Here is an 11295-nt window from a genome sequence, read left to right on the forward strand (position 1 = left end):
TAAATTAGAATTCCTTAGAACACATGCCAGAAAAACTCCAAACCCTAAAACTAAAATCAAAAGCAATCAAACAAAAAAAAACCCTATGCAGTAATATAACAGTAATAAAAGTTACACATTTCCATATTTTGTCAACATCAAGGTGGCCTCCAAGCTTATAGCTATTTCACTTTAAATATGATCACTTGACAAATATGTTAAGTAGTTCTAGCTTGTTACCTTAATAATTCCATGCATTGAAATTTCATTATCTAATGGAGTACATCATTAGACACAATTACTTTTATATTGTATACAATAAATAAACAATGAATTGGCTTCTTTCAATTATCATCTCATTTGCTTACTCTGCCAATACATATCTCTCATACTAAAGCAAAGCAATTCAGTGGCTGGCTGATATTTGGAGGAAGTGTGGAGACCTAAGTAGTACAGTTAGATTGTCAGGGAAAAAGCAAAACACCCATTTGAATTTAAATTTAGGCAAAAGCTCTTTTGTAGTAATGTTATCTGAAATATGGAATTTAAAATTTGGCAGGTTCTGGATTACTTAGAAGGGAATGTATGCATAATAGTGTGAAATAATTCTATCGACATGCCGTTATGTTATTACTGAAGGTCATGTGCATATGACTTGCTTTTACTGTTGTATCCTTGGAATATGAAGAAATGTAAAATTAGATTGCTATTGATTGAATTCCTCCCACCCCTAAAACTCTGATGGGGAGATACTGATCATCATGTGATGTCATTTGAGAAGGGGTCTTATGGATATTACAAATTCAAAAGAGTAGGTCCTTCTATAGAAAGAGTGCCTTGTTAGAGGAAACACAGAAATCTCTCTCTTAGTGTTTCCATTGCTGTGAAGAGGCACCAGGACCAAGGCAACTCTTATATAGGACAACATTTAACTGGGCCTTACAGATTCTGAGGTTCAGTCTATTATGATCACTACAGGAAGCATGGCAGAATCCAGGCAGGTATAGCACTGTAGAAGTTGAGAATTCTGTATCTTCATCCAAAGGAAGCCAGGAGGAGACTGATTCTTCCCCACTGAACAGAGCTTGAGCTTTGGAACCTCAAAGCCCACTGTCATAGTGACATACTTCCTCTGACAAGGCTATACCTCCTTCAATAAGGCCACCCCTCTTAATATTGCCACTTCCCCACCACCTCCATCTTCCTTTAGATTTTTGTTTCTAGAAATCATAGAAAAAGGTGTTGTTCCTCAGCATTTAGATGAGCTGACCTTGATTTTGGACTTCCCACTCCAGAACTTGTGGATAAAAGTTTCGACTAAGCCATCCATTAAATGGTATATTTTCCTAGCCTTCCGAACTAAGATGCTAATTTTCATATTAAGATACTGAGTAAGATATTTACTAGTTGTTCTACAAAACATTCTAAATTGTTACAGCAATTTACTCCTACTTACATTCTATAAGAGGTTAATTTCAAATCTATTTATTTGCAATTTTATTAAATATTTTTCAACTCGACTGGTAACATTCTATGTACGTATCCCATACAGCATAGTGTTTTGAAGTATGTACACATCTAAAATGTTTATATACATTCTAATGAGCAAGGCCCATTAATATATCCACTCACTTTTCCTTTTCAGTGATATAATATATTATCTACAGTTTTCATGTGGTACAGCCAAAAGATAATGTGTAAAAGTATTTGCTAATGGTATCTAACCAAGTTGGTTATACAACTATTGAGGAGAATGGTGGTTTCCTGGAGCTCAGGACAGTGGAGGTAGGTGAGTGTGATGTTGGACAAAGATACAACCTTCAGCTTGATCAGAATACACAGTTAATATATATTCAGATGTTGTCTATCCTTTTAGTTATTCTTATTGAAAAAAATTTTATCAAATCAACAAGGATATTCAATGTTTTTGCTGATTAGTTCCCTTTCTTTGCATTTTTACCAATGTGTGTTTTTGTTTTGTTTTGTTTTTGCACTCTTTGTCTTTCTCTCTTTTAATTAAAAATCTGAATGCAATATATTTTTATTTTGTTTTCTTCTTCCCCTACCTCCTCCAAGATTCTTCCTACTTCTCTAACCACCCACTATATTTTAGGTTAGAATGTACTAGATGCATACCCATGTTATGAATGCATTCATTGCTTATAAAATCATCTATCAAGAAGTCATTTGCTTCTTAATTTTTATGTCTTAGGTTTAAACAGTCCTCTATTATTTTATTATTTTTGTTCAAAGTTTAGAAAATGATCCTTTTAAATGACTGACTTATCTTCTAGAAATTTGAATTTTATTTTTTCATATTTAACTGTCAAGTTTTCTATGATTTCTTTTAGTGTGAACTTTTTTCTCATTTTTTTCAATTGCAAAATGTTTCTGTAGACTTTAAAAAGTAATAACGAAGATAAGAGAACATTTTTGGTGTAAGAAAATGTAGCTTGAATGAGTGCTAGTTGTAGAGACAGAAAGATAAGTGGTCATGGGAATTTATTATAGCTGTTGATTTACTAAGTGGAGATAATTTAAGCCAAAAAATCTAAGGGATATTTATTTGCAACAGGATTACAGGAAAAAACATCTATGCATAAAAAAAGTGGTCTGGAAGAGATATTTTAAAAACAGCGATATATATCAATTTAAATATAATTTCATATTAAATTGGCATGAATCACCATTAAAGCAGAGCATAGCCTCAATGACAATCATTGCTAGGAAAGTTTACCATGTTCAGAATAACCTATGGGTAAAAAGAAACAAAAAATCATAATGCAATGTAGAAAAGGTGACATTTTAGAAAACGGCATGTACTTTTGGCAGTGTAGAACAAACATACAGCTAACATTTAGTTTTGCAGAGGAAACTCCATGGCTATCAAAGCCCACAGCTGGTCAAGACTCATATAAGATGGAACTTAATTTGTGTATAACCTATAGAATTCATTCTCAAAACTTCTTGTAATCTCTAAACTACTTATATCATGTGACTCAATGCCAATCCTACATAAGTCAACATTATTCTGTATTTTCTATGAAGTAAGGACAAGAAAAAAATGGGGGCATGTTTTATTGAGAGGCATCCATTATAAGCTCAATACAATATAGAAGTTATCAACAATGGAATATGTGAAACACAATTTTCACCTGAAGTTGATGGACTCTGCAGCTTTGGTGCCTGTCCCATTCCTTTTCTCCCTTTGTTTATTGTTTGTTAAGAAGCCATTGTTCACCAATGTTGGAAGGTTAGAAATGGTGATTTAAAGCATGGAAATGGCATACTTAGTCTTTGCCTACAAAGACCTCATAGCCTAGTGTTTAACAGGTGAGTGAATGAAGAATTGTAATGCAGTCAGCTGAAAGTAAACAATGGATATAGGTGTGGGGGCAGACTAAGGAAGGTTGTGGAGGAGCATATATCCAGTGGAACTTAGAAAAGCTACGAGATTTTTGTTGTGTCCATCTTTGTAAAATGCTAAGTAAGACTATTCTAATCAGACAATTGTATTAAAATTAGCTTCCTTTACTCTGTTTTCATTCTTGATTTAAATTTTACATGTAGGTAATCTCTTCTAAATAAGGAGACTGGCTCATGTAACAGCAAGCTTTCTCATTGCAAATTTACAAATTATTCCTTTGTTCATATTTTTTGATGAGTCATTGAATACATGAAACCCAACTATTTATAACATATTAAAGTTTCTAAATAGATAATGTGTTCCCTCCAACACCTGGAATTTAGAGTACAAACATCAACATTTGGTGGTCAAATTAATCTTTTTTTTTTACATAATAAAATGAGCACATACAGGCATTGTCATGATTACATCCATCCCTGGGGGGAAATATACCTTAACACAGAGAAATTGGATATTTATGGTCCTGGGCTCAGGGACTCCATACAATACCAATAACTGAAACAAAAAGAAACTGTAATCTTTTCCCACTGAAGAGAACTGAGAGGTTTAAAGGAAAGTCTTGAGGGAAGAAAACATCTTGTAAACTAAAAGTAATTCTACTTTAAAGTCCACGTTGAACATGCAACCAGGTACAAAAAAGAGGAAGCTGTTGAACAGGGAGATTACATGAATGAATAGTTTATGAGTTCCACTGATCAAAACTTCATTTCAACCCATGGACAGAATTGAGAATTCTATCATTTAAAAAATCTTTTTCAAGATATGAAAAAATCTTTTCTCAAGATGAGTTTGGACTCACATAAAATAGGAAACAACATTTTTTAAAGGATAAAGTTAATGCACTCAAACAGCCTCATGTTCAATGATGTTTTGATGTCCATTTTATTGGATATATGAGCCTCATCTTCTAAGTCAGTAAGGGCAAATTGTAGTTTATCTTCTTTACTTAGAAAGAGACACCAATTAATACTTCATTGTTTTGTTCTTAATGGTTCCTTCTGGTAGCATCATTAGTCATTTTAAAATCCAGAATGGTGCTTAGTATATAATGAACATTCTAGTCCTTCTCAAATGAACAAATGTATAATTGCATGCTAATAATATACAAACTTAACTCTTGAGTTAATTATCATTTTTCATGTCTAGAAACTTTACCTTCTTATTAGTGTTCATAAACAATTTTATTAAGTTATATCAAATCCAATGTAATATTCTAGGGACTCAATTAGACATCTCTATTTAGATCTCACCATTTGAAATTTTGTTGCATTTAAGATAATTATCTTACTATTTTTTCTAAAAAATTATATAGGACATAATTATAATTACTCACCAAAGCTCAATTAAGACATACATTATCTATCTTATCAACTGACTTATTTAACAATGAAATCATTTTGAAGTTCTTGTCAACTGATTTGAACTGTAAAAATCAATAATGAGGATGGACTTGGATTCAGCTACTCTGACAATGCTGACACTGGAAATCATGGAGATTTTTATATCTTAAAAATATAAACTTTATTTCAGTGTCTGGGCTGGCCGGTGCAACCTCTGCAGCCAGTCCCACAACATCCAGAGGAAGCTCCACTCCCAGGCACTCTAACACGCCCAGGATCAGAGGTAAGGAGGACACAACATCTGTCCCAACACAGGGAGTTACTGGGACCAGTGGGACCAGTCACATAAGAACTCTGACAGCCCAGTGGCTTGGGTTGCTTCCGATCTGTCTTGGCCAGCCGGTGCCCTGAGCAGACCGTGGGTGCAAACTCTGAAGCCAGTCCCAAAACACCCAGAAGAAGCTCCACTCCCTGGTGCTCTAACAAGCCCAAGATCACAGGATCCCAGAATCACAGGATCCCAGAGACAGCTTAAGTCTGAGGAGTTCTGACACAGCCAGGATCACAAGAAGGACACGCTCCAGTTAGATTTAGCAAGGGCAGGTAGCACTAGAGATAACCAGATGATGCAGAGCAAGCATAAGAATATAAGCAACACAAACCAAGGTTACTTGGTAACATCAGAACCCAATACTCCCATCATAGCAAGTTCTGGACACACAATCATACCAGAAAAGAAAGATTCAGACATAAAATCATTTCTCATGATGATTATATAGGACTTTAAGAAAGACATAAACAGTACCCTAAAAGAAATACAGGAGAACACAGGTAAACAGCTAGAAGCCCTTCAAGAGGAAATACAAAAATCCCTTAAAGAACTACAGGAAAACATAATCAAACAGGTGAAGGAAATGAGCAAAACCATCTAGAATCTAAAAATGGAAATAGAAACAATAAAGAAATCAGAAAGAGATACAACCCTGGAGATACAAAACCTAGGAAAGAAATCAGGAGTCATAGATGTAAGCATCACCAACAGAATACAAGAGATAGAAGAGAGAATCTCAGGGGCAGAAGACATCATAGAAAACATTGACACAACATTCAAAGAAAATGCAAAAAGCAAATGCTCCTAACACAGAACATTGAGGAAATCCAGGATGCACTGAGAAGACCAAACCTAAGGATAATAGGTATAGAAAAGAGTGAAAACTCACAAGGTAATGAGCCAGCAAATATCTTCAACAAAATTATAGAAGAAAACTTCCCTAACCTACCTAAAGAAAGAGATGCCCATGAACATACAAGAAGCCTACAGAACTCCAAATAAACTGGACCAGAAAACAAATTCCTACCATCACATAATAATCAAAACACCAAATGCACTAAACAAAGAAAGAATTTTAAAAGCAATAATGGAAAAAGGTCAAGTAACATATAAAGGCAGGTCTATCAGAATTAGACCAGACTTTTCACCAGAGACTATGAAAGCTAGAAGATCCTGGGCAAATGTCATACAGACCCTAAAAGAACACAAATGCCAGACCAGGCTGCTTTACCCAGCAAAACTCTTAATTACTATAGATGGAGAAAACAAGATATTTCATGACAAAACAAAATTTACACAATATCTTTCCACAAATCCAGCCTTACAAAGGATAATAGATGGAAAATACCAGCGCAAGGAGCAAAACTACACCCTAGAAGAAGCAAGAAAGTCATCTTTCAACAAATCCACACAAACCTAATTTCACCTCTTACAACAAAAACAGCAGGAAGTAACAATTACTTTTTCTTAATATCTTAATATGAAAATTAATATTACCAACATATCCTAATTTATTGAAATCCAAAAATATGATGAATTAGAAGTTTTTTGATTGTCATCCAATGGTCTCTCTGTAATTGGAGAAATAGGTCCAATACTGTACAATCCATATACACCTTCAGTTTGTTTGTTCATGACAGTGTCTTGCTGTGTACAACATAATCTTGAAGTCTTGCTTCTCCTATCTCAGCCTCTCTATTAGTAGTATTGTTTATTTCATGCTTTTACACTATACTATTATTTTCAGAACAACTCACATATTTCAAAAGTATTTATTTACCTAAATGAAACATAGACAATTAAATTGGGAGAGGGCTTGTAAAGAACAATAAAGAGTGAGACTGAATGCTTTGCTTAATGTTTGTAACTATTGTATCAAGTCTGAAGAAGAGGACTTTATAAGTTACTCTTTCTCTGAGATGAATGCTTTTCAAAATTATCACAGCCAATGAACCAGATTCTTACCCTCACTTAAAGTCTGTACCACCCTCCAAGCAGAACCATTGTTCATTGAAACAGTTGGTGAATGACTTTATGGATAGACTATCTTAATATAAACACTATTTCTTTAATGAATGTAACCTGTTCTCTGTGGTCTGAGAATAAAGTCACTCACTCAAATCAAATAACTTTTACCATAGCAGGAAGTCTCTATCCAAAAATCGTGCCTACAATTCACTCCTTGGCGCAGCAGAACTGTCAACTCTCAGCTTAGCTATGATGGAGGTAAAAATCCTTTGGTGATGTGAGAGTCATTGAAACACAGCCTTATTACAATGAAATCCAATGTCTAAAAATTGTTCTTACTTTGGGCTTATACCACAGTAAGAGCCAAGATTTTAAGCTCTACTAAATACAAAACAAACAAACAAACAGACTTTATATATTTATGTTCATTTAAGAAAATACTAGTAGTGATGTATTATTTTGAAATATACAGTTAATATGTTTAGAGTTATTTAAAATTTATTTTGAGAAAAAGATTTGTATTTTCAGTATTGCTGTAGACAAGCATCTACATAAGACTGTTAAATTGATTGTTTTTTTATATCAAAGAACTTTTATAATACTCATTTTTATTGTCATAATATTTTATAAATTTTAAAGAATATGACAAAAATATATTGTAGGTATTGAAGGGGAGTCTCTGGGAGGAGTTGGGGTAAAAAAGGGAAATGAGAATATGATTTAATTCTAATTACTTAAAATATGTTTTTAAATGTTAACAAATTCTGATAAATTAAAATCATGTAACTTTTCTCCTCATAATGCATTAAAACCTTAAAAAAGAAAAAAAAAGAAATAAACTTTATTTCAAAATAGTTTGTGTATTATAACATCTTTTTATGGTTTACCATTTCGTGGATTTTTAGGTAGTTATAAGTTTGTGAATTCTGGGAGAATGGTACCATCTGCAAATAAATGTTATCTACTTTGTGTTCAATTCATTCCTATTTTGCCCTGCCTCTGGCAATAGCAAACTTTCTATATAAAGTTTCTATATGTTTTCTAGTATAGAGATTTCATGTAAATGAAGTCGAGTTGTGATAATTTGTGTCTAGCCTTTTGTATTTAACGTAATTGTTTTAAGGTTTATACATGTTATAACATGTATCACTTCATTATTTTGCTTTATATCTGAATAATGTTTCATCACATTGTATTATAGAAAATTGAAACAATACTAAGAAGACATGATATTTCTAAGGTGAAATATATTTGCTGTGTTTTTAACTGTTAATTTTCACCATTGATTTGAAGGAAAAAATAATGTTTGGAAGTTTTTAAGGACAGAAGTTGTGACACAGAGCACATTTTGGAGAATTAATCAAATAGATGGAAGTATTTCATACTTTGAGAAGAAGAATCACAGGGAAAGGAATAGAAAGGTAGGAGAGTAGAGTGGTTTTAGCCTGATTATCCTCCTTTCTCTGTGCTAAAAATTGGTCTTCTCTGAATCTGGAAGGGGAAGGATGACCATGTTTCTTGAAAATATTTTTTATGGGAAAGTTGTAGAGGGCAGCAGAGGTTGCCAAGGCAGTGTTTATTAGTAGCCTAACTAATTACTTTGGAGAATTTTGACTAGGAAATCTTAGCACCAAGTATTTGAAGCAGAGAAGACACATGACTCAATTGACTATATTTTTCCTTTATTTTTAGTATATCGTAGTATGTAAGAACTTGGTTACAGAATTTAAGATTATTGAAAAAATGCAAAGAATTCCAGATAGCTTCAGGGAATCTAGGCAATTGGAAACAATGAGGTAACACTGTGCAGACTGAGTGGGGAGAAAGGATGAGGGAATTAATGACCTGGTGATGCCAGTGACCTCGGGCAGCACATGAAGTATTGAAACTAGATCTCAGAGAGGATGGTAGACTGTGGTCATGGGCTGCAGTGTAGGATTAAAGATTGTAGAACCATTTTGAGTGATGGCAAGGTCAACCGTGTAGCCATGGGGAAGGCTGAGTGAGGTAGAGTGCAAGTAAAGTCAGACCAGCTGAGAAAATTGTGATGGTGAGCATTACTTTTAGTCACCCAAGTGAAACTTGAACTTGGCAATGTAGATTAAAGCGCTGAGCTAGCTGTCAAGGACACCCTCCATAGGTTCAGGTCATGTCCTCTCTTGTTTTTAGAACACTTCACTGGTCATTAGGCAATCCAGCTCTTTGTGAACTCTCTTTGTTTCTGTGAGCTTCAAATTCCCCACTTCTAAATGAATAAGTTGAGCCATACGATTTATGGTGTCATCATATTTTAAGTGTTTAAATTCTTTACATTTAAACTTTTTTTCAGTCTCAGTAATCTCCTTCCTGGTCTTTAATTGCTTGATACACCTATAATGATTTTAAATGGAATACTTGGCTTGATTTATGCCTTCTAGGTCTTATGTTTTATTTCTGAGCATCCTAGAATGTTGTAGTGGGAAATACTGGAGATGGAGATGAGGAAAAAAAAGAAGAGGAAAGATATTTCACATTATTTACTTATCAGGCACTTTCACTTCCATGTTAAAGTAAGTTTCAGACTTTTATAATATATGAAGAAAAACAGCTTTAGAAAATAAGTAACAGCTCCTTTCAAAATAACAAGTGATAGAGACTTTATTCAAGTCTGTTTGCATAAACACAGAGGCCATTTTCAAAGTAACATTGCAAAATTAGCTTAATACAGAGAAACCCAGATGTAGGATCTTGCCCCACCTTCTTCAAACTGTAGGTATAATATTATGGTTCATCTCTTTTCTTTTTTATAATCTTTCAAAACTATTATTACATTTATTTATTTGTAAATTTATGTATGTGTGTGGTCACATGTGTGCCACAGCAAGTATATGGAGGTCAGAGGACAACTTGTAGGAGTCAATCCCCTCCTTCTAAAACTTGGATTATCAGGTTTGGTCACAAGTACTTTTGTCTCCTGAGGCACCTTGCCAGATCAAATACTCACCATGGATTTCTTCAACTTAAAAAAGAAAAAAAAAATAGTGTTGCCCCTAGAGGCAGTGTAGATGTAGCTGCTGTGTCACCTGTGCATTAGTTGGTGGCAGAATAGAGACGCTACATCTATGATCAGTATTCTGACCTGTGAACATCTGAATGATAGTAGCCTAATGTTCCTTGAAAAAAAAGCAAGCCTGAGAAGACTACCTGTCCAGAACCAGAGAGGCTAGACAAAAAGTTAACCTGAAATCACTAGTCTGGCAGCACACAGACCTGGCAGGAGGTAGGGGTGAGGGTAGGCCCCAAATGACCCCTGCTGGTGCCATAGTGCATGCAAGGGGCCTAGCACTCCTGAGACTTCTGTTGACATGACTGCAGATATTTAGAGACCCCAAGGGCCACTTAAGGACCAAGTAAGTGGTGGAGAAATGAAAGAAAAAGAGAAACAGAAGGATGTGGGCACAAGGAAGAGGGGCAGGACTGGAGACTTGAGGGTAGTAAAGAACAGCCAGTGATACCAACCTGGGATCATAGTGGTGTCCTAGCCTGTGTTGCCACCAGAGGCCATGTCTGGGTCCATGGTCCTGCAGTAGTAGGAGTCTGTTATTACCAAAGTCCAGGTGGGCATCCCTAGTTTGGGCTGCTGCCCAGGGATATGTTGATGTGCAGAACTGACTCCACTCCTCACCTGGGCATTGCATGAGAGCTGGTCCTGGGGGTGTCATAGCTGGAAAGCTGGCTTTGTCCCTAGCTAGTACTTGGGAGAGTGGCCCTGTACATTGTAAGAGTTTTGGCTGAGTCAGTCCTAAGTATATGAGTGTGGGAGAGCTGTCCCTGCCACTTGTCTTCTGTAAGGTAGCATGGATACAGGAGAGATATCCTCCTCTCCCCTCACCCCTCACAACCTGTGGCAGGTGGAAGACCTAGCCCTGTGGTCAAGAGAGCAGGAGAACTTGCTCTGCCTCTCATCAGCTGTAGTGTTAGAGAGAGTGGACCCTGCACCTCACCTCAGCAGCAAGGTAGGGTTGACCAAGGTAGCAGGGTCTTGGGCAAGCTGGCTTGAGGGTATGAGTGTGGGATAGCTGGTCTTGCTACTTGTTTGACATGTAGTATCATAGGCAGGGGAAGCTAGTCCTCTTCTCTAGCCTCTTGCCACCTACAGCAAGCAGGAAAGCTGGCCCTGAGGTCATCAGCATTGGAGAGTTGGCTCTGTCTCTCACCTACTGTAGCACTCAGGAGAGAAGACCCTGTACTTCACCTAGTGTTGGGGTTGC

At 35.7% G+C, this 11295-nt stretch overlaps 1 non-coding gene across 1 annotated transcript; it reads left to right on the forward strand.

Moving 5' to 3' along the window:
- The first annotated feature begins 10067 nt into the window (after nt 1-10067).
- LOC116100174 lies at nt 10068-10196 on the forward strand. The gene has a single exon (XR_004122519.1). It is a non-coding gene; the product is annotated as a small nucleolar RNA SNORA17 (small nucleolar RNA).
- Nucleotides 10197-11295: the final 1099 nt, after the last annotated feature.

The sequence above is a fragment of the Mastomys coucha genome, unplaced genomic scaffold (genome assembly GCF_008632895.1).
Source record: "Mastomys coucha isolate ucsf_1 unplaced genomic scaffold, UCSF_Mcou_1 pScaffold20, whole genome shotgun sequence".
Classification (NCBI taxonomy): domain Eukaryota; kingdom Metazoa; phylum Chordata; class Mammalia; order Rodentia; family Muridae; genus Mastomys; species Mastomys coucha.